Below are 27,728 nucleotides of genomic sequence, written 5' to 3'. Positions count from 1 at the left end.
AACAGTGGCATAGAACATGAAAATGCAGGAAATAAAATGGTGGATTAACTCAGAGTCAGGTAAATAGTTGGTGATGTGGGGCTATACTTCTAGACTTGCAGTGGACATGTACCTCTCAACCTTTTAGAACAAGAAATCTGGGCAAAGCAAAAAATATTTGGGGGGGGGCAAAGGAAGAAAAATAGGAACAAAGTTTAAATATTGCACTTATAAACTGAGAAAGTCGCTACAATAAAATGTTTGTGTTTTTTGTGTTACCATGTATTTTGTGAAGGATATCTTCTAAAACTCAAATGTCTGTCATTATTTATCAGATTCAGTCCTCAGTAATTCGCCAGAAACCCACAAATTTTATAAGGAATAGAACAAAAATAGGAGTCAAAAATCTGGACATTCTGCAAAAATCTGGCCAGTTGAGAAGTATGAGTGGACATTACAGGAGCGATGGTGTGAAATGCAGCAGCAGTTCTTTTGCTCTTTTGATGAAATTAGGCTGTTATGACAAGATAAACTGCAGATGTCCATGGTGCTGACTTGCAGTGTCAGGGCCAGTGGCAATCCACACTAATCTGTTGGCCGCTGCCCTTTTTGTGGGTCTGTCACACTAGTCGCACTTACGTGTCATGCACTGACAGCATCAGAGCATTCCGCTTCCAGCATGCTAAGTGTTGGCATCCTTCATGTCACTTATAGGCGCTGTTGAGCTGCACTTGACATATGATACTACTGCGCTGCTGATCGTGTTATCATTGCAGCACTTCTTTATTATGCGGCCCTTTGCACTGCATAGAGGTGTTACCCACTCCCAATTACAGCTATAATTAGCTTTCCAGCGCTTCACACAGTCAGATCCTTGAACACTGGCACTGTTCAGACATACAGCACTTGCCTATAAAGCCCAGCCAATATATTAAATAAAAAAACATTAAAGGTACATGAAGGCACAAGAAAATATATATATTGTTACATTTCTACAATGAACATGTAAAGTATGGACAGAATCTTTTTTTTTTTTCAGAATAAAATTGAAAATACTTTTTTTCCCAAAGGTCTGCACAGACATCTTTGCATGCATTCTGACTTACAGTGCCTTGAGGTAAGTACGGAACCAGGTCTCGTCTTTTCTCTTCTCCCACTTTCCTCTTTTTTAGGTGTTTAATTCAGGCTGCTGTCCAAAACCATGTTTGTGCTGTATGATTTCTGACGCAGAGTTGTATCGCTCTCTGGAAAATAAATCCTAATTTTATATTTATTCCTCTTGCATATTTAATTATAATAATTACATTAATTGTTCACTTTCAATACCCAAACCAACTAGACATTTCTGCCATTTTGAGCACAGTAATACAGAGGGAAATAGCCACCCAAGGATCAGTTCAAATTTTACTTCTTCAGTACAATTTAGAGATGGAGTTGCACACATTATTCTATTCCTACCACTGTGTCAGCCTCCTGTCACAGACAGGAGAGAACACAGGGGCATAAGACAAACTGAAGTTTATCTGCTTGCAGCTCTGTGTACACCTACACAATCACCCTGGTAAAAATCAAATGTTCCATAAATTAAACATATAACCCCTGAGAAAAACTAAAGACTCTATAATTATGCATTTGATCAAAGCATATATTGACAAACAAACTAAAACTGCATACACTTGCACATATTTAATCTCCCTGCTGTTTTTTCTTCCTTTCTTTTTGGCAAGAACTACTGTTTTTGAACAGGGTGAGAGAAACGTGCCCAAATAGCCTCACTACACTTCACTTGTGTTTATTCATTGATTTCTTAATGGACTAAGCATGTAGATTAAAAGACCATTTTCAGCGCTATCCTGAACTAGAGGCACATAAATACATCTTACAGTCCAAACACAGACTAAGTGTGATATAGAATTACACAGTAACACGCCTAAAACATAAAGTACAGTCATGTAAGAACATACCATAATAGTCCTACTGTAGAATGTGCCTCCTTAAATCACTGTTGCAGTATTCCAATACTGTTCAGTAATTCCCAAAGCTTGCAAATGGCAATGGGTGGATGGATCAGGGACAGAGATGCTGTCAATCAATCCAGATAGCACAGATCAAGCAAAAGAAACTCTAGGTGTGCAGAACGTATCTATCTTGTAGTGTTTTGTAAACGTGCACACAAATGACCAAATGTCTACCTCTAAAATTGGCCTGGAATCAATTCCTTTGTAAAATGCCCTACAGGGAGAAACTACTCTAGTGGAATTGACCTTAACTTGAGAAGATAAGGGCTTACCATAATGGAAGTAACAAAAGGAGATTGGCTTAGAAATCCAATTGGCAATAGTTTATTTGGAAACATGATTACCCAACTTGGTTTCCTGGAAGGAAACAAACAGCTGATCATTCTTCCTAATGTCTTTAGACTAGTACAAATAGAATCTAAGTTGTCTGTGCACATACAAGGAGCACAAACGCCTTTCACTCTTGTTAGGAGGGTTTATAAGGAAGGTAGGTAGATTAATAGCCTGGATGAGAGACAACATATTAACCTCTTCAAGCATTAAAGAACGACTGACCCTTAGAGGTTTACAACCTGTCCTTATGGAAAGTAAGGAAGGGAGGAGAGGCCATTAGATCTTGAAGCTCAGAAACTCTTTTGGCAGAAGTAATGGCTACTAGCAAAATATTTTTCTCAGTACACAACTTTAGAGATGCAGAAGCTATTGGTTGAAACCATCAATGAGTAAGTTTTTCCAAGGCAAAGTTAGGGTCCCAAGAAGGATGCTATTATTTTTTTACAAGGGGAGAAGTAGACCAAGGAGGGAAGGAGGAGGCATACAATAGTCAGGCTGATTTTTCTGGTAAGGGAGGTTTCCTAGACTTGGCACATACTAAAAATGGATGATAAAATAAAGGACATAGTGGGTGAAGTTCTCATGTTTTACTTTAAAAATAAGATGAATTTGAAGAGACTTTTCTGTTATAAGGATGGGGTTCCATCAAAGAAACAATCTGAAAGAATAGGACTTTTCCCTGCAGGAAATGCAGGACATGTGCTTCAATTAACAGTATTAACTCTTTTAGACATTCTGTTACTAAAAGGTTATATCAGCTGAAAACCTATGCAAATTGTAACACCAACAGTAGTATTTATATAGCTACTTGTACCCTTTGCAATGGATTTTATGTTGGCAAGACTAATTGGCATTTCAAAGATAGAATTCTACATCACCTCAGTGACAATAGACTAGGAAAGGACACCAACACTTTTTCTAAACACGTCCAAGAGAGTGTACAACACAAGTTTATATTTATGGCATTAGAATTAGTACATACTAATCTTTGGGGTAGCGATTTACATAATAAAACAGAGGTTTTGGACAGCTGATGGATTGCTGATTTCCAGGCCGATCGGCTCCCTGGATTGAATGGGGTGATTCCCTTGAAGCCACTGTTGAAAGGCAGGAGAGTTCCTAGATAAAATTTTAATTTTAATTGGTTGCTTTTTGCTTGAAAGGGGAGGAGCACTGGCAGTAACGCATTATCTGATGAAAGGGAGGAGACTTCCTAGATGAATTTGAATTGGTTGCTCTTTGCTTTAAAAGGGAGGAGTACTGGCAGAAATGCAGGATCTGATGAAGGCGCTATGAGTTGAAAGCACTTATCCCTGTTTCTATGCCTGTGCCAATTTTATGCCATTTTATTGTTTTATTGGTTAATAAATGTTTCTCCATAGTGGCCTATCTCTGCTTGTTTTCTAAATATTTTTGTTTAGTTGAGCAGCCTTTAGTGATCGGGAGTTCATATGTTTTTACAACTTAAAAATAGTAGGAAATTAAATTACTTAACTTAGGTCATAAAGATTGTCTCTTACAGTTCTAATTGCAGCCAGAGATGAAATATCTGTGCCAGAGAATGGTTTATTAGCTCCTGTAGGAAGAGTGGAAGTGTTTTATTGTTTTATGACTTCCAGAAGCTGCAAGAGATCTTAGCAAAGGTGTGTGTGTGTGTGTGTGTGTGTGTGTGTGTGTGTGTGTGTGTGTGTGTGTGTGTGTGTGTGTGTGTATTATTGACACATATGTGTTAGATTATGGGTCCATTGCTAGGAAAGGGGGTAGTATGGGAACCAGAAGTCAGATGACCAGATGTATGCAATGTCATTCTGTAATCAAGGGTAAAAATGATGTTTTAATAATAGATGAGACTGAGATCTCACAGCAGTCTGTTTCTTGGAACCTGACATAGAAGGATCACTCACCTATTTAATCTTTCCTTGCTCTAGTAAGTGAACTATGGAACAGTAATTCTTTAGATCAGTCAGGAAAATATAGTGAGATTAGTTAAGTACTGTTTTTTTTTCTGTATCTGTCTGAATCTATTTCTATTCAGGTATTTTAATATTTCCTGTGACTGAAACTCTGCTGTTTACTGTAAATAGATATTTTGTATTTTCATTTTATTTTATTATTTATTATTAAATATATTTTAACTTTTCATTGTGGCTGGACGTTTAGAGAATATTTTAACATTTGAGAGTACTTTTATCTGTTTGGTGACACTGTGGCCACTCCTTACTGCATTGGTCAAACACTACCATGGGTATTAGTATTAAATTCACTAGGTATAATTGGGTACCCTTGTAAGAGCCTTAGAGTAGCTGGCTTTGGAGTGTCTGGTGGCAGTAATGATCTTATAGTCTGGACAGAAGGGGGCATAGCTAGTAAATCTGTGCCAGTCTATTCCAGGTGTGTGTGTGTGTGTGTGTGTGTGTGTGTGTGTGTGTGTGTGTGTGTGTGTGTGTGTGTTGTGTGCAAATCAAATCTCAAAAAGTGTGTGTGTCAGCTGCTTGTAATAGGGACATAAAGGACTGGTTTCACAGAGAAGGTACTGAAGGACTTGGCTTGGAAACTCGGCTGAGGGCTGAGCTTTACAGGTGTGCCAGTGGGGAGTCTTTCTGAGGTTCTGGAGAAAGAGAGAGAGAGAAATCCAGACCCCAGACTGAGTGTGTTCTTTGTGTGCTCTTAAGTGAAACTGTGCTTGATGGAGAGAGCTGCAATTGGAAATACTTTGTGTATCTATTTTTATTCCAAGCAAATATCCCTCTCCAGCATCAGTGGTGAGGATTCAGACTCCTTGATTACTGGCCCAGAGAGGGATCATCACATAAGAAATGGCATCACTATCAACCGAAAAAAAAATAATAAACTTCACATAAAACAATGTATTATACACAATAAGTGCCAACTAATAAAAATAAATTGAGAGGCAGTGCAAAGGATGCAGTTACCATGTGTCCAGTCTTGTCTTACAAAGACACCCCCTTTGGCAAGTATCTTAAATGATTAGTTCATGTTTGCTATTGGCGTCTGCTGTGGCAAACCTGAAGAAGGAATATTCAGTAAAAAGTACCCTAAAATCCATACCTGAATAGCTTGCACTTCTGACCTTAAATACTGAGGGATAGAAATTATTTTTTTCTTTAAAGGAAGCTGATAATAGATAAGGATATAGAGGGATGCTCTGATAATACCACTATGCTGCAACTTTTACTGAGTATGACCTGAAACAAGCCCAGGTAAGATGAAAATCATAAGGCAATTGACAGCAAAGTATATACAAATCTAGGTATGAGAATATGTTTCCTCTGAATGAGCTGTTGCTTCTGGATAGATGCATCTTCTACTTTTGTAAGTTATTTCATTTAAGATTATGAAAGGTAATTCAGTGTGATGTAAAAATAAAAGTGAGGAATCAAGTTAGACAACCGATTATTTCTGTGAGGTAACCTGCATAATGTCTTGCCTGTACTAAAATTTTCCAGACAGGAAATATTAATAATCTTTGAGGGGCCCCTGAATAACAGTGTGGGATTTTTAAGGTTTAATAGAATGATCATTCCATTAGGCCAATCTTCAAATGTCAGAGAGATCATTTTGTATGTCAGATACATATTAATGATCTCTCAACACCAATGAAGTATAATTATGTATGTCAACACTGAAACCTATGATGTCAACTATAAGACAGACAGTGTGAGGGAAAGTGACAAGTGCACATCTCAGTGGAATTCCAGAAGGGCAGCAAACAAAAGACTGTGTATGACTGAAGGATACCCCCCAAAGAAAAGAGTAATAAAATAGTGTAGAAAGATAAAGAGTAATAACAACAAATGACAGAGTTCTGATGAAGTCCCTCTGTTATCAGATGAAAGCACTTAATGATTAAAAATTATCTGGTTCCCTCTGATGGAAGCTAGATTGTCTCTTGCATGACTGAAACGTTTTATATAAGAGACAATAAACCAAGTTAAAGAGCATGATCTAAAATCTAGTAAAGACAACATACAAAGAGTAGAGAGTGATGAAATAAAATCAAAGGCCTATTTAAAGACATTATGCACATATGGAGCGTCTAAGCATGCCTGTGTCATATTTAGGTACATTATCAACAATGTGTTAAAATTCAGTATGCATTCTAAAGCCAGTCCTGAAGCCATGATGGAGACAGTTTAAAGGAAATGTGACTTAACATAATCCAAAACCTGATGGAAGACATGGTTTACAAGATGTTGGATAATGGCTGATGTTAGAGATTTGAAGATACCCAGAAGCACCAATAAGAGGGAGGTTTTTCACAGGGAAATAAACATAGTATACTTCCAGTAGGCTGACATTTCTGTAGTAGAGAGATATATGTATGGGGTTAGGATTCTGCTGGGGCAGATAGTACTGGGATGGCTGGATGAAGTTTATCCAGGTATCCCAAGCTCTTAGATAAAAGGTAAGAATGAATCTATAAGACTTGCTTTGAAGTGGCTTTCCTGAATTAAAAAAACAGAAAAGGGGATGGCAGAATTTACTTAATTATCAAGGCTAGAGGAAAGGAAACGGGGAATGCAAAAGTAATCTCCGCTGATCCTCAAGCAGTATAGGAGAAGAAAGGCTGAAAGTGTAGTAGAAGTAAGGTTGAAAGTGTAGTAGAAGTAAGGTTGCTATGTCTTAAGTGTATGTTCAGGGTTAAAAAACAGTCATGCTAGGACTGACATCTTTATGGTGTGGAAAAAGAACGTTGCTACTACGTCTTATTTCATGGTCAAGTACAAACCAGGGGCATGTCCAGGATACTCCCATGATGTCTGCCATAGCAAAGGGCAACAGAGTATAACAAAGAAACTCAAAAGCTGCTGGCTTGCTGTGTCACTATTGTTATGGTCAAATAACACTTAACAGTGAGATATAATAGTTTATATACTACTGGTGTGAAATGAAACATATAATGGCTCTCAATCACATATTTATTGAGTACTGAAAAGGGTGATGTCATAGTGGTGCAGTGTCCAAGTGTGCATTTCTACACTTTGCATATAACTTGTGCACATACAAACTGAACAAGCTTCAGGAAATAAATACTTACCTTCCTCTATTAGTGACATTCTGCTCCCTGATATAGTTGTGCACGTCCTATTTAAATGCTATTAATGAGCTATAATGAATGCTACTGATAAGTCATTCTAAACTGTCACAGTAACTTCACTCTCTCAGGCTACATATCTGTTGCTTTTTACTATTCATTGTAAGATAAACCTAGGAATTCAGTAGAGTTCCTAGCATAAGCAGAAGGCTTGTTCTAAAAATGCCTTGCAGTGCAATGTTCCCATTTGCAATTTAGAACAAGCGAGCTTCATTGAGGTAAGACATCATTATTGGCTAATTTGTATGCCTTCTAAATCACAGATAATACTGTAATATGTAGATCATGGCTGACATGCATGCTGCTATAGTAACATGATGTTCATGTAGACTGTGTCATTCCCCCTCCAGTCAAAATCCCACACACAGACACACAGAGCCTGTAACTGTCCCTACATTCCTGTGGTTCCACCACCACTATAACACTTCAGTGCTATTACAGTATATTTGCATTAGGCCCTGGTGGCCCAGTGTATCCAACCACCCCTGATTCCCATTACAAATTCAATTGGTTCTCCACATCAACTTTTTACAGTCTGTGACATCACAGTACTTCATTTTATCCCTGGTGTCCAGTGGTTTTCACACCTCCAATCTCAGTACTACCACTGGTGCGATTATAGTATTTTGGAGTGTATCTGGTGCCCCTATCCCCATATTGCTGTACTGTACTGTACTTAGTGTACTTTATGGAGTGTTTCCTCATGTCTAGTGTATCCTCCCACCTGCTCCGGTCCCCTTAGTAACATTGGTGCACTATGGTACTTTGAATTAGAATCCCTGATATCTAGTTCATCCCCACTCCCTATCCCCTGATCCCTATAGTATGTTGGTGCCGTGTTTCCTCATGTCTAGTGTATCCTCCCACCTGCTCCGGTCCCCTTAGTAACATTGGTGCACTATGGTACTTTGAATTAGAATCCCTGATATCTAGTTCATCCCCACTCCCTATCCCCTGATCCCTATAGTATGTTGGTGCCGTGTTTCCTCATGTCTAGTGTATCCTCCCACCTGCTCCGGTCCCCTTAGTAACATTGGTGCACTATGGTACTTTGAATTAGAATCCCTGATATCTAGTTCATCCCCACTCCCTATCCCCTGATCCCTATAGTATGCTGGTGCCGTGTTTCCTCATGTCTAGTGTATCCTCCCACCTGCTCCGGTCCCCTTAGTAACATTGGTGCACTATAGTACTTTGAATTAGAATCCCTGATATCTAGTTCATCCCCACTCCCTATCCCCTGATCCCTATAGTATGTTGGTGCCATCACAGCATTTAAATCAATACCGGTGTCTAGTGTATCACCCTCATCCCTGATGCCTGATGTAATGTTGGTGACACTGCAGCAAATAAAGTAAGCTCTGGTTGTCTATTGTACCCCCCCACCTCCATCCCCATTTTGAACTCAGTGCTGTAATGGCATTTTCTAACTCAACCATGGCACCTAGTGCTTACCCCACCACCATTACATTCATGTTTGGGCAGTTGAATGTGGCCTTTTGGCCATCTTCACTACTACAATGTGGTGAGGCTAGCTGTGCTGATCTACGCAGCCGAGCACTTTCTTGAATTGTTAAGTCATGTAGATGCATTCATGGAGGGGCCAACCCTTTTGGTGCTGCACGTCTTTATACTGAAGGATAGTGCAGGAGTATATAAGTGGTTTGCTAAATAGCAAACAAGTGATGCAACATGCACATAGCAGTACCTTCTTAAATGCAAGACAAAAAAATCTAATTTTAATATGTCTCTTGTCTTCAACAGCGTTAACCTCTTTTTATATTTAACTTTTGTGAATGTGTAAGCAATTACAAGGTCACTTCTAACCTATCAATAAAAAATTATTTTAATGATGTAATTAGAAAAATATTTGTTCTGCAGTTCTTCAAGCTCTTTCTCTGTTTTACTTCCCCTTGCAGCATCTCCTGCCTTAGTTTACACCTGATAAAGTATGGGCTCCACAGGTGTTACCCTACTCAAGTTCCGAGCTATACCAGAATCCTGGTGGAATTACTTTTTTTCTTCTTTGACCTTACATAATATACATAAAATAAAGATAAAACACAGGAAAGCAGGAACTCACAAGTTAAGAGACAAATACAGAAGTATAACACTCAAATCGTTTTTAAAAAGATTACTAATTAAGGATTATTGTAATCAACCTGCAATCAAAATATTTCACTAGATTTTGATACTGTAAATATTATACTTATCTAATAAAAGTTCTAATTTAGGTCACAATTTATAATTAATATTTTCACCTCTAACCTTCTATCTAATACAGTTAATTTCCATATATAAAAATATGATAAAATGTTAAGAATCGTGTTTCTTTTTTATGTAGTAGGCTGCCTTTGCAACTTCTGGTTCATGTTCATCTGTTTCTATTATTTTTTCTTTCTAAACTCAGTAGACTGCCTATTTTCAGTTTCAGAAGTTACCTCTTTAGCTTTCCTCATTTCAAGGTTATTTTCCTCTGCCCATACATGCACAGATAGTGATTCTGCAAATAGTGGTGCACTTTGATATTATAAAATTTTATAATAGAATTGTAGTGTAATGTTCATGTTCTGATAAAAATACAGTAACATTTATTGTAAACGCAGTGTCGATGTTAAATTAACATGGTTAAACCACAACATTCTGTGATAAACCCCATTTCATATTTGTTTCAAGGTTGTCTGTTTCATCTATGGTTGCTGAGCTATGGCCATACGGCGCAACCTTTTACTTCAAGAAATCTGAAAAAAATCAAAAAAATAAGGGGAGGGGGCAAAAATCCCAAATCAATGACAGACTAATTATTGTTCATATAAACTTAGAAAGTTGCCAGAATAGCAAATTATGTATAGCATGCATTTTCTGAGGGGATATGAAGTGCGAAACTCAAATGTGTGTCATTATTTAGTGACTTCATTCTGTAATCTTCTTCTTCTTCTTGAATGGCAGTGTAGTTTTACAGTGTCGAGAGTATCCAATCCACCTGCAGCATGTCTTTGGGATGTGGGAAACCGAGCAGACGGAGGAAACCCACCACGCCCACAGGGAGGACATGCAGACTCCAAGACAGAAGGCACCCCAGCCGAGAACCTCTTGCTGTGAGGCAGCAATTTAGTGACTTCATTCTGTAATGATTTGCTATAAAGCCTGAAATTCTATGAGGAACAGACCAAAAATATAATGCAAAAATCTGAGCAGCCGAGACATATCCGTGATTTATTTCTTTCAGTGTCATCCAAATCAGACTCACTAAATGATGCAAGCTCCTTATTTTTTGAACTAATTTGTATTTGTAATGGTTGACTGTATGGAGGATGTCGCTTGCCAGGTCAGGATAAAACAAGCGGGCATCGTGGGTTCTTTTTTAGCAGCTTTATTGTATGCAATCACATCATAGATGAGATTAAGTAATTTTAACTTATAAACAGATTAGTTATCATGCACGTTCTGACTCACCTTCAAAATGGCACTGAAGCTTAGCTTACCTACAATTGGTCATTAAGACTTGGAGAAAAAAGTGTGCCTAATTTTCAGGACACTCCCCAATTTTTGAAATTAATATCTGATATACAATTGGAATCTAACTGGATGTTATGTACATTAGATGTAACATCACTGTATACTAATATACCTCATTGGACAGGACCTGAAGCATTACAGTATTGGTTGGATAAAGCAGATATATATACCCCCCATGATTCAACACCTTACTGGTATGTATGGCTGAACATGTTTTGACTAAGAATGTTTTTTTTACTTCCAGGGGGAATGTTATTGGCAAGTACAGGGTATGGCTATGGGAGCCTCTTTTGCTCCCATACATGCCAACCTATTTATGGGATTTTTGGAAGATCAGTTGATTTATGATAGTTCACATAATATTTCCATGGGGGAACTAGATATCTGGAGGAGATATCTAGATGACTGTTGGATGATATGGCATGCAGATGAAACATACTTATTAGAATTTACACAGTACCTCAGTCATAATAAATGGGGTATTGAGTTTACACTTAATTGGAATTTCCAACAAATTAACTTTTTGGATGTTACTATCACGAGAAATTTTGATAATACTTTGAGCTCTGAAGTTTTTTGGAAATACCCCCAATGCAATAGCTTATTATTTGCAACTAGTTTTCATCCAAGTCATACCATCAAAAATATATCAAAGCCACAATTTTTACGTATTAAACGTATTTGTTCTACGCAAGAAAAATATCAATATTGTCAAGATGATTTGATTCATAGGTTTCAAGCTAGGGGCTGCAAATATAATAACCTTATCTCTGCCAGTAGTTGGGCTTCAGCACAAAATAGATTGGAATTATTGGAGTACTGTGATAAATCTTGCAGAAACAATGATGTTATTAGATTTGTAACTACATATGGCAGAAATATTAATATAGTCAGGGACATTATTAATTCCAACTGGAATATTTTATTAGCTAATGATGAACTGTCTCAAATTCTGCACCTAAATGTAAATTTTCTTATTGTAGGGGACGTACCCTTGGGTCATACTTTAATCATTATAAATATGGTAATAGTGGCCAACGTTTGGATCAGCAGCTTACATTAACTGGTGATAGATTGGCAGGTTCTTTTCCCTGTAGTCATTGCTCATTTTGTAAGTTTATGGTTAAATCAAAAGAGTTTTCTAGCAAGAACATAAGCAAAGTATATGATATAAATTTTTTGCTAATTGTGGGACAGATTGGTTAGTTGATTTAGCTACATGCTCTTACTCATCATTTTACATAGGTCAAACATATTGCCCATTACGAATACACATATTTGAGCACTTTAGTAATATTCGGAACAGACATCCAGTGCTCTATATAAACATGTGGTCACACACAGTTCAGCTAGATTTACTTTTATGGTAATTGCTAAGATATAGGAGGATAGAACAAATACATTTTGATTGTATGGTTTATTAAACAAAAAAGAAAGAAGTTGGATTATAAAATTAGGCACACTTTTTTCTCCAGTACTTAATGACCAGTTGTAGGTAAGCTAAGGGAATTGAGGCTAATAACGTGATTTTTATTGTGACAATTAAGCAAGGTATAAATTGTTGTACTGATGTTTGTGTATTTGTCACTGAGGAAGGCAAGTTTGCCGAATTCGGTTTCTGTTGGTGTTGCCATATTAAACATTGAAATATTTACTCATTTGGTGCTGGCCTCTTTTTTTTCATTTGGATTGAGGTACTTTGGCCATTTGCACCAGTATTACTTGCGAGGGCTGCTTCATTTACTCTGTGAACAAACACAAAAGAAACTTTTCGAAATGGCTTCACATGACTGCATTTCATGAAATTGTTGCACTTTGCATACAACAGACTCTTCAGAATTAATGAACAGTGATAACCACACACTGTAAGCACTTTTACACACTTTGAGATACTTCAAACAACTCTAGTTAGGCTATTCAAGGCTTCAGTCAATACGAAGTAGCAATTTGTGCCAAACCACAGTAATTTGCCAAAACACATGCAGTCGCATTTACTTTATTTATACTCGATGTGCCCTTTTCTGCCCTTTCTATTATAGTAGTTTCACTCAATGAAACTCTTAGTGCCTTTTTTGCCCTTTATGCCCTTTTTCTATATTCATTTTGCTCATTTAATCTCTTTTCATGCCCACTATACTTTCTTGTACTCGTTTTAACTCTAAACATGCTCATTTTACTTTAAACATGCTCGTTTAACAATTCTGAGGCAATTCTTTATGAACTTTTCTAATGCTCGTTTTATCAAATAACTCAGTTTCAAACATTTTGTCTGATTAATGAGCTCTTTTCTACTTCTCCTTTGCTTAATAAACTTTTCTGTACTATTTGTTTGCTTAACGATATATTTTGTAGCCTTGTAATGCTCCTTTTAACATCTTTCAATAAATAAATAATTTGTATGTGTTCTCTTTATCTTTAACTTGTTTCTGGCCCTTTTTTGCTCTTGATTCTTTTAGTTGGCCTTCGCCAATACCTCTGCACCTTGTGGCTCTGAAGAATAGTCTTGACCATCCCGGTTCTGACACCATGTCTCGCACCAGGTTAGGATAAATTAAGTGAGCATTGTTAGTTCTTGTTCAAGCAGCGTTACTGTATGCAAACACATCATAAGTGAGGTTAAGTAACTTTAACTTATAAACAGATTTGTTATTATGCACATGGATGTTAACTTTCTGGCTTCACCTTCAAAATGGCACTGAAGCTAACGTCTGCTTGGTATTTATATGCTCACACAGATCTTGGAAATGCTTCTTAAAGGTACAACACACCTGTTATTCTACAGAGGATATTACAAATGTCTAAAAGATTCACGTTCATATAGAGATTTTTTCCCCATAGACTTAAAGGCATGGCTTAAAAATGATGTTCAAAGGTTTCAATCAATCTTTTCTTTTTGTAAGATATCCATTCATGCCAAGTCTAATATAACGTTTTGTAACATTTTCTTATAAGATCTACCATGAACTTGTTTGTAATATATTATCAGAGAAAAAAAACAGGCCACATAAACTACTGGACATTCCATCAATCACTGTAATGTCTCATCATGATATTATTTATATTTATTGTCATTTGTTAACTGGCTTAGACCAGCTGAGCCAAAGGCCCGAGGAGAAAAGCTCCAGTTACAATTCCAAATCATTCAAGACAAACATTTATATCACAAATGGCATATAACAAGAAAATTATACAACAGAGTAAAATAATCAATTTAACAGTTATGTACAAGTTTCAGTTGTATCTGCACAGTAGCAACAAGTAAATCTGGCTGTAGAAGTTTATTTAGAAGAAGTGGGGTGTCGGTTTCCTGTAGTAGTAGCACTACAGGGAGGAGCAGGAAATGAAGAAAGAGAAGATACGAGAGAAGAAAGTAGATTTAGAAGGAAACAGAGGGTTGAGAGAACTGTGAGAGAAGAGAGTAGATTTAGGAAGGGGGTAGCTAGAATCAAGTTGGAGCTTGACAGGGACAGGACCAGTTGTTTAGGAGATACTGATTAAGCTCAAGTTTAAACTGGGACTTATGACGGATGTTTCTTATATCATGTGGGAAGGAGTTCCAGGAGTGAGCTACTGAGTATTTGTATAGCGACTTCTCTATATTTTTCCTGGGTTTGTAGATGTCAAAAGTATAACAATAGGCAGGAACACCACAGCTTCACACAGTAAAAGTATTTATTTCATAAAAATGGACCAGATAAGCATTTTCACGTTGTAAAACCAACACTTCTTCAGATCATAAAAACACAGAATCACAATTTGATTTAAAAACAGTTAGATACTTAACTATGTTAATTAATCACTTCATTAAACCAATTTCTTTCCTTTCAATGCAGGTTTTAAAGAAACACAAGCATTAATGCCAGGACGTTTATCGGCTTGTAACCTTAAAATCCATTTACGTTTTATTGTTTCAGTATAGTTAGTGAGGTCACCCCCCCGGTGACCCACATGGACTATTTGTAATACTCTGAAGACAAACTCGTGCCTAGCATTTTCTTTAATATGTTTAGCTAATGCATTGTTCATATTGCAACTTCTGATCTCACAGGAATGACTAAAAATTCTATCTTTTAATCTCTTGTTGGTCTTACCAATATAGAAGCCTGTACAGGACTTGCATGTAGCTAAATAAATCACATTTGCTGTGCCACAATCTGTATAAAATCTAGGACTGAAAACATACTTCAACCATGGATGTTTAAACACTTGTTCCTGTGGAATAGATGAACATGCTCTGCAGTGTCTGCATCTATTTGTGCCAAGTCTAGCAGTATCTGGCTACTTGCCTTGATATTATGATTCCCTGTGCACAATTGCATCTTCAAGTTTAAACAGTTCTTGTACATAAAGGAGGGGTTAACCCCAACTATTTCAGCTGTCTTATTGTCACTTGTAAGTATTCTTCAGTTTTTTATATAATGCTGCACACAGAGCCTACATCACTTGTATATTTCAGGCCAAATCTGAGTTTATTAACAGAGCTCCTATCCCTATGGGTACTGAATGCACATCTGGAGAAGTATGTGGCAGCAATAGTTTTTCCATCGTTAATCACCCTCTCTTTATGTTGCATCAAAACATCCTTCTTACAGTCCCTTTTCAAAAAATGTTTACTGAGTGCATCAATATTTTCATAAAATGCATTCTCTTGTGTACATAGCCTAGAGGCTCTCATATATTGGCCTGTTATTACATTATGATATATATATCTGGGGTGCATACTATCAAAAGACAAGTAAATATTTTTCTAACATCCCTTTCGTAATAAATTGGTGTCTCTCTGACCCATTTGATTGACCATTAGTCTTACATCCAGGAAATCCATCTCTTTCTGTGACACAGACGTGGTAAATGTCAAAAATTCAGAGGTATGGTTAATATAGTAAAGAAAGCTATACAGTTCATCCTGGCCCCTCCCCACAAAATGAAAACATCGTCTACAAAGCACCGATAGAATTTAATGTGTTGTCTGTATATATTATTATTAAGCGCAAATTGTTCCTCCCAGTAATTCCTTACTACATTTGCATATGAATTAGCACAGGGGGTGCCCATGGCTACCCCCCATTTTTGTGCATATATGCAATCACCATAAAGAAACACATTATTATTTAGAACTAAATCCAACAAGCAGCAAATCATGTTGACATTAATGTTAACAAAGTCCCCTCTATGTGTTAGCAGCTCTCTAATAGTATCCAAACCATATTCATTTGGGATGCATGTGAATTAATTCACTACATCAAGGGTCACAAGGAACAACCCTGTTATATCCCCATGACTTTCCAAAAACAAAGAGATCAATTAAAAATTGTTTGATGTCCCTGAGTACAACAGAAACCGAAGCACAACAGAAACCGAAGCCAACACCGCCTTTAACTTACTTTCCACATATAAAGAACATGTTTGTGTGACCCATCCATCCCCTGACACAATCAGACATAGGGGTGGTTTGGTCAATGATTTATGGACCTTAGGAAGGCCCTTTATCAGTGGCATCTTTGGTTCAATTACATACAAAAAAATCAAACAAATCATGGTCAATAGAGGTTTCCATAAGTAGTTCATATAAAGAACTATGTACATAATCAATAACAGATCCTACCCTCTCCAAGCTAATCTGTGTGTATGTTGTATTCTCATTTAGGATGGCAAGCATGCTCAGATTGTAGATTAAAGAACTATGTACATAATCAATAACAGATCCTACCCTCTCCAAGCTAATCTGTGTGTATGTTGTATTCTCATTTAGGATGGCAAGCATGCTCAGACTGTAGATTAAAGAACTATGTACATAATCAATAACAGATCCTACCCTCTCCAAGCTAATCTGTGTGTATGTTGTATTCTCATTTAGGATGACAAGCATGCTCAGATTGTAGATGTCCAGAACATGTTTGTCAGATGTACAAAGCTGACGTCGGGGGTTGTAAAGTGCTACAATGTTAGAGATAGAGGGGCAGGAAGTAATGTTATAAAGAATGGAGTGTGTTAAATGTAATTGAGGAAGGAACAGTTGTTCGGGGAATTCAGGCCATTGCAGAGATTTCAGGGCAAGACAGTGGTGGGATTTATGGAGGAGACTGGTGTCAAACTTAGCTATTTTGTTATAGGTTTGCTCTAGTTTGCTGAAAAGAGTTGACTGGAGGTTAGTAAGGAGAGAAGCAGCATACAGAAGGCAGGGTAAAAGGAGAGACGTGGCTAGGGAAGGTTTGGAGGAGGGAGAAAGAAAATTATGGTTACGGTACAGGAGGCCAAGTTTCTGGTTGGTTTTCTTTATGCACTGATTGATATGTAAATCAAATTTTAGTTCATCATTTATGCTGGCACCAAGTAATTTAGTATGTGGTTCAGGTTTGATGATGGTATTGTTAAGGGAGGTGATAGCGAAAGAGGATTTATGTTGTGTTAGTGTTTTAGGAAGAAAAAGTAGAAGTTTCGTTTTTTTAGGATTTAATATTAGCTGATTATCAGTGAGCCAAGTCTCAATGGTAGAGAATTTGTCTTGGGTAAGAGAAAGAATTTCAGTGATATTGTGTGCAGTGGTGATAAGGGTGGAATCATCAGCATATTGTAACAGAGTTGAGAGATTATTAGCAGAGTTTAAGTTATTAGTGAAGATATTGAGCATGACTGCTGCTAAAGAGAAAGGATACCTAAAATAATAGCATTTACAAAACCCCAACAAGTAGGGGATGTTGAAAGTAACTAGAAAAAAGTCAAGGTTATGCGTACCATGCACATACAGGAAGCATGTAAGAATTAGTTCACAAAAAAGTAAGTAGGACATGCCCAATATGACAGAAATGTTTTTGAGATGAAAGTTATCATTTTAGTGGCAAAATTCACAAACACTCTTGGGAAACTACATAGACTCCTGAATCACAAAAGAGATTTAGCTGAAATCCATCACAGTTTTTCCATGAAATCAGTCCCCTAATGAGACAAATACAAGTGCAAAATCTTTAACTCTACCCAGGAAAAAGGATCCTTGCTACAAGTTGTAATTCAGAAATAAATTCAGGCAGGAAAGGTAGCTGACCCTTTGCCCTTTTCCCTTTCCATCCCCTCAACATTTCCCCACTGGAACAAGAAGTCAAAAAAATTCAGATGTTAGATGCTGTACTGTGTCCGAAGCAGTGGCCCATGAATGAAAGGCCTGATAAAAATATGCAGCAGTGCAATCATTACTGGGTCTGTTCTAAATCCATATATAGGCACGTCTGACATCAAAATCACATCCTATTGCTTCCTGTAAGCCTAGCCTAATGACTTCTTCAGGGTATTTCATCTATAAAATGCAATATATCTTTGTCAAGATCATGTCTAGGAGTGGTTTCATTACTCATATAGCTTCAGAGTACTTCAGTTTAGCAGTCCAATGGCTGTGACAACAAATGAATCAACTCAATAAATGGATTATTTTTCTAATTATTGAAAAACAAAATATTTTTGTGTAGTCTCTGTGGGTATTTAAATATCTCTCTAACCACAGCAGAAAAATAATATGACAGAAGCATCGTGCTGGTGCACAATGAGGAAATACTGGAATAAAGAGTGGGTGTGATACATGTAATGGACAAACTTTGGTTCTCCAGTTAATCGTGGTTTTGGACCAATAAGCACCCTTTGTCAGGAGTTAATAAATTATTGATGTTAAGTATATAGCATTCATACTCTTTTCTGCAAATAAAGAGGAAAATACCTTGCATTTCATTCCCACTGATTTCAAGAAGCACTTTCAAAAATTTCAAACCAAAAAAACTATCTCAGTTCGGAAAAAGTGTCAGTCTGCAGCTTGGATGTTCAGAACTCTGGCCCAGAAATTATAGTTTTTTGGCAGTTTGGGCAATTGTTTCCATCTCTTTCAACCTTCCAGTCTAAAAGCCTGTGTTTGTGCTTTTCCCCCATTTCCTGTAACTAGCCATATACAGATTTGCTGTATCTAGGACTGTATATAAGCTTCTGAGCCCCCCAAGCCTTTCTGTGTTGGGGGGAAGCCTTCTAGCTTATCAGTGGGAGTGGTAAGCACTTGGTAGCCTATCTACCACAAGAGGAGTGGTTTCTGGCCCAGAATTTGTAGTTTATTAGCCATTTGGGAAGTTTTTCCATCTATTTCAACTTTCTGGTTTAAAAGCCCATGTTTGCACTTGTTTCCCCCCTTTCCTGTAACTAGTCTAGTCCAGGTACAGATTTGCTGTATCCAGGACTGTTTGTAAGCTTCTGAGAGGTGCCAAAGTCTGCTCTTCAAATTTTCCCTTAGATCTGCTAGTTCTCTCCTCTCCTGCACTTTTACTAGCTTATTAGTCTAGTACTTTACCATACCAGACTTCTTGTAGCAATTATTGTAGCACACAAAAGTGCTACCAGCACTAAATGTTCTACAAGGAAACAGCTCCAGTACTTATTATTAATGCCCACCCCTCCAGGCATGTCTAAAGGTCAGTTCCCTGTGCTTTCTCCTATTAACCTGGTGAACTTGGGCATCCTGAGGTAATTTAGCAACTGCCTCATGTACACCAACAACCCTCTCCTCTTACCTCCCATCACTCAAACTTGCGAGCGATGCACTTATATATCCAAATTGGAATCCAAACACTCTTCAGCCAAGACCGGAATAGCTGGTCAAGAGGAGAAGATCAACACTTGCACCACACCACATGGAACACATAGCCCTCCAGAACACACACCAGCACTGTCTTCACCTAAAAACACAAACCACACACCCACCTTCGTGGAGGCTCTCAATAAAAATCTACCCAAACAGCAGAGACCTCCAAGGCAGAAATGCACTCGACCACCACAACACAACACTAATCATGAGACAAATAACTCTCTTAAACAGTGTGCCACTCAACCAAAGCCCCTAAGGAAAATAGCATGCCCAGCACACTAGTCATAGGTGACTCGATAGTGAGGCACACTGATGTCGCACTCACTAGGTTGAATAAGGAGAAAGTAACAGTCAGCTGCCTGTCAGGTGCCAGGATCCGCCACATAATGCATGTACTCAGGTCCCTCAACAACAGGTACAAATATGACTCTGTCATTGTACATGTGAGTGTGAATGATCTGAGACATACCTCCCTGGACTACATGAAAAGAGACATGGAGGAGCTCTTGGATTATGTAGCCCAGGCAGGTATGACCCTAGCCCTGAGCAGCATCCTACCATCACCTAGAATGACACTGCAGTACAAGCAGAAAATGATTGATTTCAACAACTGGCTAAGTTTCTGGTGTCTGCCTGGGATGACATGATTGACATACCTCGATGCTTTGCCACAGATGGCCTGCATCTGTCACCCCTGGGCTGCCAGATACTGGCCAAGGCTCTTGCCACCGCTATAGTGCCTTTTTTAGGCAGTGTTCCAAAGACCAAATTATCACTGTAACAGCTACAAACAAATGTAATCTGAGGGTCATGCTGCTCAATGCTAGAAGTTTAAATCTCAAAATGCACTAGCTCGAAGCACTCTTTAAAATAGAGAACATCGACATTTGTGCTGTAACAGAGACCTGGTTCAAGGCAGCAGAAAGTACCACTGCACTACCAGGCTATAACTCATTCCACACATTTCAGCCCCAGAACATGGACCAAAGCTCCAAACGTAGTGGTGTTTCCATATTCATAAAGGATGCACACACCTCCAGACTGGTAGCCCAACATAATGCATCAGACATACTTCAGGTGCAGCTAACATTGGGTAAGACAGCGTTTCAGGTCATAGCCTGTTATAGGACCCCAACCTTGTCCCAAGACTCACACTCCACATACCTAAGCACCCAGGAGAATATTAGAGTCCAACCTAACACTCTCATACTGGGCGACTTCAACTACCCCTCCATTAACTGGGAAAATTACTCATGTACCAATACACTTGACCAACATTTCCTGGAATTCATTCATTCTTACCCCCACTAGAGGTAGACATCCTTGATCTGGTCATTACTAACATGGGTGACTGTTGCTCTACACTAAAAGTCAACTCCTCCCTGGTTAGATCCGACCACAAACTAATCACCTTGGAAATCCACATCCCTCCCACCCCCCACCCCCGCAAAGGTAACCACCATAAAAAAAGTCTCCAAAACTAACTTTGGGCTCCTAAAAACAGAGGTGGCTAGCTTCACGGTAGCCATGCAAATGGAGAATAGTTGCATGACCACTGAAACATACACCAATGCATGGCTTTCACTATATCCAATAGAACCAAGATGCTCTCCTCCAAAAAAAAGGAAGCCAATCTTCAATAGTTATGTAAGAATCTCCATGGCAATACTCAGATTTGCTCTGAGCTACTGCACAATGGTACCTCCTATACCAAGCCAACAGATATTGCCAATATACTGGCCAACAGATTCAGTGCCAACTTTACCCCTGTCTCCCCCCCAAAGGACCAATCATAATACCAGTAGACTGCCAGGCACCCAGTATTACTGCTGCACAGGTTAAAACAACACTGTCCAAGGCCAAGAATACAGCTTCTATGGGACTTGACCATATCCTTGGCTGTGTTCTACATGAACTACAGAGTGAACTGGCACCTCACTTGTGTGCCCTGTTCAATCACAGCCTCACCTCAGGCTCTGTCCCTGCCGAATGGCACAATGCTACATTCATCCCTCTCCACAAAGGCCACAAAAGAGGAGTGACTACAGACCCTGGGAACTATCACCCCATTAGCCTGACAAGTCTGATATGCAAAGCTATGGAATGCATCATCATGGACCTAATAAACAAGGATATAGGGAATCTCCAAACTCTGGATCCCACACAGTTTGGTTTTGTGAAGGTAGATCATGCCTGCTCAACTTGGTTGACTTCTTTGAGTCAGTCACCAGAGCTGTGGATGAAGGCAAGGTGGTTCATACCACCTACCTTTATCTGGCCAAGACCTTTGATACCATTCTCCACTCAGGAATCATAGAAAAACTCACTAAGTTAGGCATCAACCCCTGTATCACTAGATGAGTTGCAAACTGACTCACAGATAGAACCCACAGTTTGAACATAGCTGACTCTAAGTCAGACTGCCGACCAGTCATGAGTGGAGTCTCACTAGGATTGGTCTTGGATCCTCTCCTGTTTGTTATCTACTTCTCAAAAGTCCAGGCCAACACAAAGGGACTCTGGCTGACAAAGTTCGTAGACGATTGCAAGTTGGGAGCCATTATTAACTCTTCAAGTGATGCTGACATCCTACAGAAAGGCCTCACTGAGACCAATGACTGGTGTCAGAACCATGGCCTTAAGCTCAATGTAGTCAGCATTGGGAAAAACCCAGTTCCCATGAATTAACACATCGATGGTAGTCCATTGAATACAGAAGGTGTTATAAGATATCTGGGAACACAGGTTGACAGCAACCTCTCTTTTGACCACCACACTGCCACTGTGGCCAAAAAGTCCTTTTACGTGGGAAATCTCATTACTATGGGTTTTGCGTCCCAAAAGAAATAGGTCATTGTCTCCCTCTACTCTTCCCTCAGGCCAATCATCGAGTACAATGCTCCATCTGGCACGTACTTCACTAGACACATGCAACAACTGGAGAGGCCGCAAAAGTACCTCAGAAAGAGGATCCTAGGCCTTAAACACTTGTCCTATGTGGATAGATTCAAAAACGCCAACTATTCCCTGTCTCATATCACCTACTTATAGGCAATCTCTGCTTGACTTACAAAGCCATGTCTGACCCAGCTCTGTTAGAAATGCTACATCTAAAGAAATCCCAATCCCTCCACACTACACACTCCAGAGACCTCAACCTCATTACCACAATCAACAGAACATGCTGGAGGGACAGGTTCATAACCCACAGACTGCCCATGCTATGGAATAGACTTCCCATACATGTCAAACAGAGCACCTCACTGGCCCTCTTCAAGAGAAATCTTGATGAGTGGATAGGAAATAAAAAATTCACTCCAGGGATCAGTCTGGTAGTTCTACTCGACAGAGTCACTGGGAACTAATGTTGGGTGGCACGATGCCAGGGTAATCCTATGGGCTAGGCTTGTAAAGGCTCCAGGGCTGTTAGCCTAGTACACACCTATGAACTTATCTGCCTATGACATAAACCTTAAAGGAAGTCTGTGTGTGTGAGTCTGAGTGTGTAAATTTGAAAACACAAAAGAGTGGATTATAACCTACTGAAAAATTAGAGACTCTCAGTATGATACATTAGAGCGATGTTTACTACACAGAAAAGATCACTCAAAGTGAGTCAAAGCCTTCTAGTCTGACACTTATTGGGAAAATAACTTCACATCCAATAAAGATATGCTGGATGACTACTTAAAGCTAGAGAAGGAAAAGAAAAAGTTATAATTTATAATTTATTAATCCGTCTTATCATAAAATCTTTGTGAGGTAGATGTTTTGGTTAAAAAAACATAACAATGGCAATAACATCAATGTTATAGATTATATTATGAATTAGCATGGATTACGAGAGAAGAGGATGCAATCGAAGAATCCATGGATGCCTACCTACATGTTCATAATGTGGATATAACTGAACAGGACATGTCACACAGTATTAAAGGTGAAATGATAGGTGCATTTAACGTGCTACTTGAGATCATACCTCTCAAACTCAAAGCACAGGAAAAATGGAGAAAATTCAAAATAATGGGTGGACAAAAGCCCAAAATGAGGGACAGATTTTAAATACCACTATTATAAACTTAAAGTTAGTTTTGCATTAGCATGCATTTTTGTGAAGGATATGAAGTCTGAAATTCAAATGTTATTTCATTATTCAGTGAGTTCAGTCCTCAATCATTTGCATGAAAACCACAAGTTCTATGAGAAACGGATCAAAATATGAGGGAAACATCTGGATATTCTGAGACACTCTAGCCAATTGAAAGGTATCCTGGGTCCAAGTTAGAGTCAACCAGGAGGATCAGTCAAAGAGAGTGCAGAATGTTCACCTGTCCTGGAATTCATGTGTACCTGCCCCAGAATTCACGTTACCTTGTCAGTGCAAGTCCTAGCTGTACAGCAGAAGGAATGCTGAACACACAATTTTATTGCAATATTAAAAATGTAGTGAATATAACAACATCATGACTGCCAAGCGTATGGTTACTAGTATTCTTAAAATGTTGTCTTTATATGGTTTTAACCATTCTCTTTTAGTATTGAGATAACAGAACCATTAAATTCTTGCAAGCATTTTTAACTTCATGAAATGGGCAGCATTTTGGATTCAGCATAAAGTCATCATGGACTAATGCATTACCAGTATAACATACATTTTCTGTTCTTCAGTACACCTAATATATGCTACTGTTTATTTCTCAATTGGGAAAAGCTCAGGTGTTGTAATATTTCATAAAACTTGTATTGAGTTTCAATTCATTAACCACCATATTGAAAAGATGAATTAGCTTTACCTTCATTTTCTCCCTTTCCAGAGATGTACAGACCAGACAAGTCATTAAGGAACTATTACTAACATCTCTCGTACATAGTGATAAGACCACGAAAGGTGCACTGAAAGCGACCCAATAAAGCCACGGATGAAGGCCACCCATATCTGTAATGTTTTATTAAAGAAAAATTCACACTAAAAACACTCCATCTCCATTAACGCTGTTTGAAAATCTGTTTTCGTTTCATCACACTTCATCAGATGTGGGTTAGAGTGAAAGACAGCCATTTTATATACAATCAAACCCTTTAGAAATAGATAATGGCTCATGAAGAAAAGGTTTGTGAAAGTCCAATGGGAAAACACACTCGCAGGCAACACCAGCAAAGAAAATAAGTTTCATACTTAATAGAGATGTTATAATAGAGACTATACTCTCATGAGCTTATTAGTAATTCTGCAAGTAACAGTCTATTAGCATACACAGTTACCCTCACTGTGCCTGGCATGTATCTCCTATAACAAGCAGTGTCTATACATTACCTTCATTTGATATAAACCACATTCTCTGAACTGCATGTAAAAATGTACCATAAAGCATCTGTTTCATGAAGGTATGCTGCTGGGAGTACAAATCATTTGACATATTTTACATCTTGGCTTATTGCAGGATTTTATGCCATTTTAGACTGTGCTCTGTTCTGTTTTCCATCAACGTCTAGTAAATAGTTTCTGTAAATCTGGTAGCTGTTTAAAGAACAATGATAGAAGCTCTTGAAAAGTGTTTAAGGAATAGCCATCTTGACTGAATATTGGTAGGAAGCAGATAGTGTCATTAGCACAGAGGGATTAAACCACTGACTATACCCCAACTGACTTGATTAGTAACTCAGCCATCTGCTATAGTTGGCTGGGGGTGTGAGGGGAATGATGATATTCATTCTCAATGGAACCTACAGACTGGATAAAGGACCCCTGTGTACAGGGTTCTCCTGGATTCTCCTGGAAAGGAAACTCTTCTGGTGTGTGTCACATTGAATGCCATCACATGTGGGGACCTGCTGAGGATGGAAATATTAGAGAGCTGGCAATGGTGGAGCTTGAGGGCAGTGAGATTAGGTCCAAACAAAAAGTACTGCTTGGAGGTCTCTTATGAGTCTGTAGAGCTCCTTGAAGCCCAAATAATATGCTGGCAGTTGTGCAGCCCACTTAGTATGGGTCCTCTTGCTATGCTGCAGCTACTTTTGCCTTGGCAGCAGTATTGCACTTTTAATAGCTCTGGCAACCTCCCTAGAAGACCTATCCTGACAGAAGCATCCTTTATCCAGTGGCACGACATCCATCACTGGAAGAAATGCAGTGATATCATATTACATCACTGTAAATGACCAACGTTTTTGTGTTGTTGGCATGAGTACTGTTTCTGGCTTCATTCAAATGCACATCTGCAAAGTTACATTCTGTAGTGTAACTTTGGTAACCAGGTGAGTCACAGTTGAAGCCAAGCACTACAAGTAAAGTTTTATAAATAGGTGAATGCTGTTGGGTTCCAGGTGAATTCTTTGAAGGAGTCAATGCCATGTGCCTAAATTGTTTATAAGTTACCAATAAAATGGAAATAAGGTAGCAATCTTTGTATGTAGTATCACATATATTCTCTTCTAAGACTTCCATAAAGAGTTTTGCATACTGTAGAACCATTCCAGTCTCTTTGTAGCTCCCATAATAAATTTCATAATGTGTCCATCTAGTAGTGGTGTAATTGTATAATGAACTCTTTTCTCCTGTAAGTACTTAAACAGTGATGCTGTCCTTGTGTGGGATGTTTGTGTACAGTGATGTAACATTCATGGGGGTAAATTAGTGGTAGGTTACGATAACCTTACAAAATACAAAGAAAATTAATTGTGTCTTAAATAGAACTGCCTTTTTACTGACCAATGGTTTTGGGATTTTCTATACAACCACAGAGATTTTTTCTATCCAACAGATAAAGAACGAATGAATTCTTAATAAAAGCAATGAGCAAAAAGTTGTTTCAGGTTACATTGAGAAAGTCAAAGATAAAAGCACACTGTTGCATCTAAAGGATCACACCAGCCTAGCCAGTTTTTTATGGAGATTAGTCAACTTTTTTTGAGGACCCTCTCACGTTTTTTTTTTCTTTTTGAGTGTACTTCTGAGCATCTGCAATTCTTCAGCCTGTTTTGTTGATCACACTAATAGATGCAAACAATTCTCTAGAAAGACATAAGAAAGTTTCCTTCTCCATAAAAGTGCAATTGCAGTTAGTATACAAAAGTAGCAGGGGATGTGGGAGATGCAGTTCTTCAAATGGGGTGCAAGGGAGCTCGCCTCAAAAACACTTTTTTTATTTGCTGCCTGATGATGATGTAAAGATTATGTCAGGATTCCTCTCAGTTTGTTGTTTTTTTGATGGACTGGTTTTGATGACAGCTTCACTTCAGTAAGCTTGTGCTGGGAGAGATGGCTATTGAAATAATGCATCAGATCTCATTTACTTTATCAAATGGCAAATCCCGAAGGGGGAAAACAAAATCAATAATGGGAGGATGTAGAGCAGGTAAAACAATACTTTGAGGTGGGTAAAAGTACTGAAGTTGTTCAATGAAATAATAGTTTAACAATTCAACTAGATAAAGGATAATGACCCACAACTACAACCAGATGTCTCAGGCTGTTTGAGGAAGGAGGACTTCATACAAAGGAAGTGTTTCATCACTTCCTGGCCACAACTAACGCCTGGTATAGAAACCAAAGAAGTCATTAATGTTCTAGAGCTATTGCTCTTTTTTTCCTTTATCTTTTTTCCCTCCTGGCCTCTTAACCATCTTCAACCATCATTGGCCAAGTAACCCTTTCATTCACACACCCTTAGCATGTAAAGATCCAGTGGGGAGAGCTGGAACCATCGAGGTTGGCAGGCTAGATGCTATTGCTGCACAGTATCCCTTTCTTTTTGCAAGTGCCATCATAGCTGTGTGTGTGTGTGTGTGTGTGTGTGTGTTTGTGTGTGTGTGCATACGAGTCTGCCCTTTATCTGCATGTGCGCCAGTTTGCCGCGAGCTCCAGTTTTATTCCACATCCAAAAAATATGCTGTAGATGACGACAGTTCAAAAGTATGGAAAAAATAGATCAATGCTTTCTTACTTTAAAATCGTTAGAGAGCACACACCTTTTCTTCTGAAGATACCTAACATCCTGTGTGTTCTAATCCATGTGATGTACTCATTTTCTTCCAATTTTCCTCATAATGACAGACCTGTTCAAGGATGTATACATTACTAAATAACTGAAATAAGTATGTACAACGACTCCTTATCACTAATAACCTGCCTGGTGCCCTGCAGAGTTCT

At 38.4% G+C, this 27,728-nt stretch overlaps 1 protein-coding gene across 1 annotated transcript in view; it reads right to left on the bottom strand.

The window, feature by feature from the left end:
* Positions 1-27,728, bottom strand: part of GRIK4 (glutamate ionotropic receptor kainate type subunit 4) — a 5,029,336-nt gene that overhangs the window by 3,725,998 nt on the left and 1,275,610 nt on the right. The window contains exon 3 of the mRNA XM_044081017.1: positions 1,086-1,223. The gene's annotated coding sequence lies outside the window, so the exon portion shown is untranslated. The remainder of the gene's footprint in view (positions 1-1,085; positions 1,224-27,728) is intronic.

The sequence above is a fragment of the Protopterus annectens genome, chromosome 8.part0 (genome assembly GCF_019279795.1).
Source record: "Protopterus annectens isolate FY-2018-M chromosome 8.part0, PAN1.0, whole genome shotgun sequence".
In the NCBI taxonomy this organism is placed as follows: domain Eukaryota; kingdom Metazoa; phylum Chordata; order Ceratodontiformes; family Protopteridae; genus Protopterus; species Protopterus annectens.
Note: the sequence above shows the minus strand (reverse complement) of the source record. Positions and strands in the feature narration are given on the sequence as shown.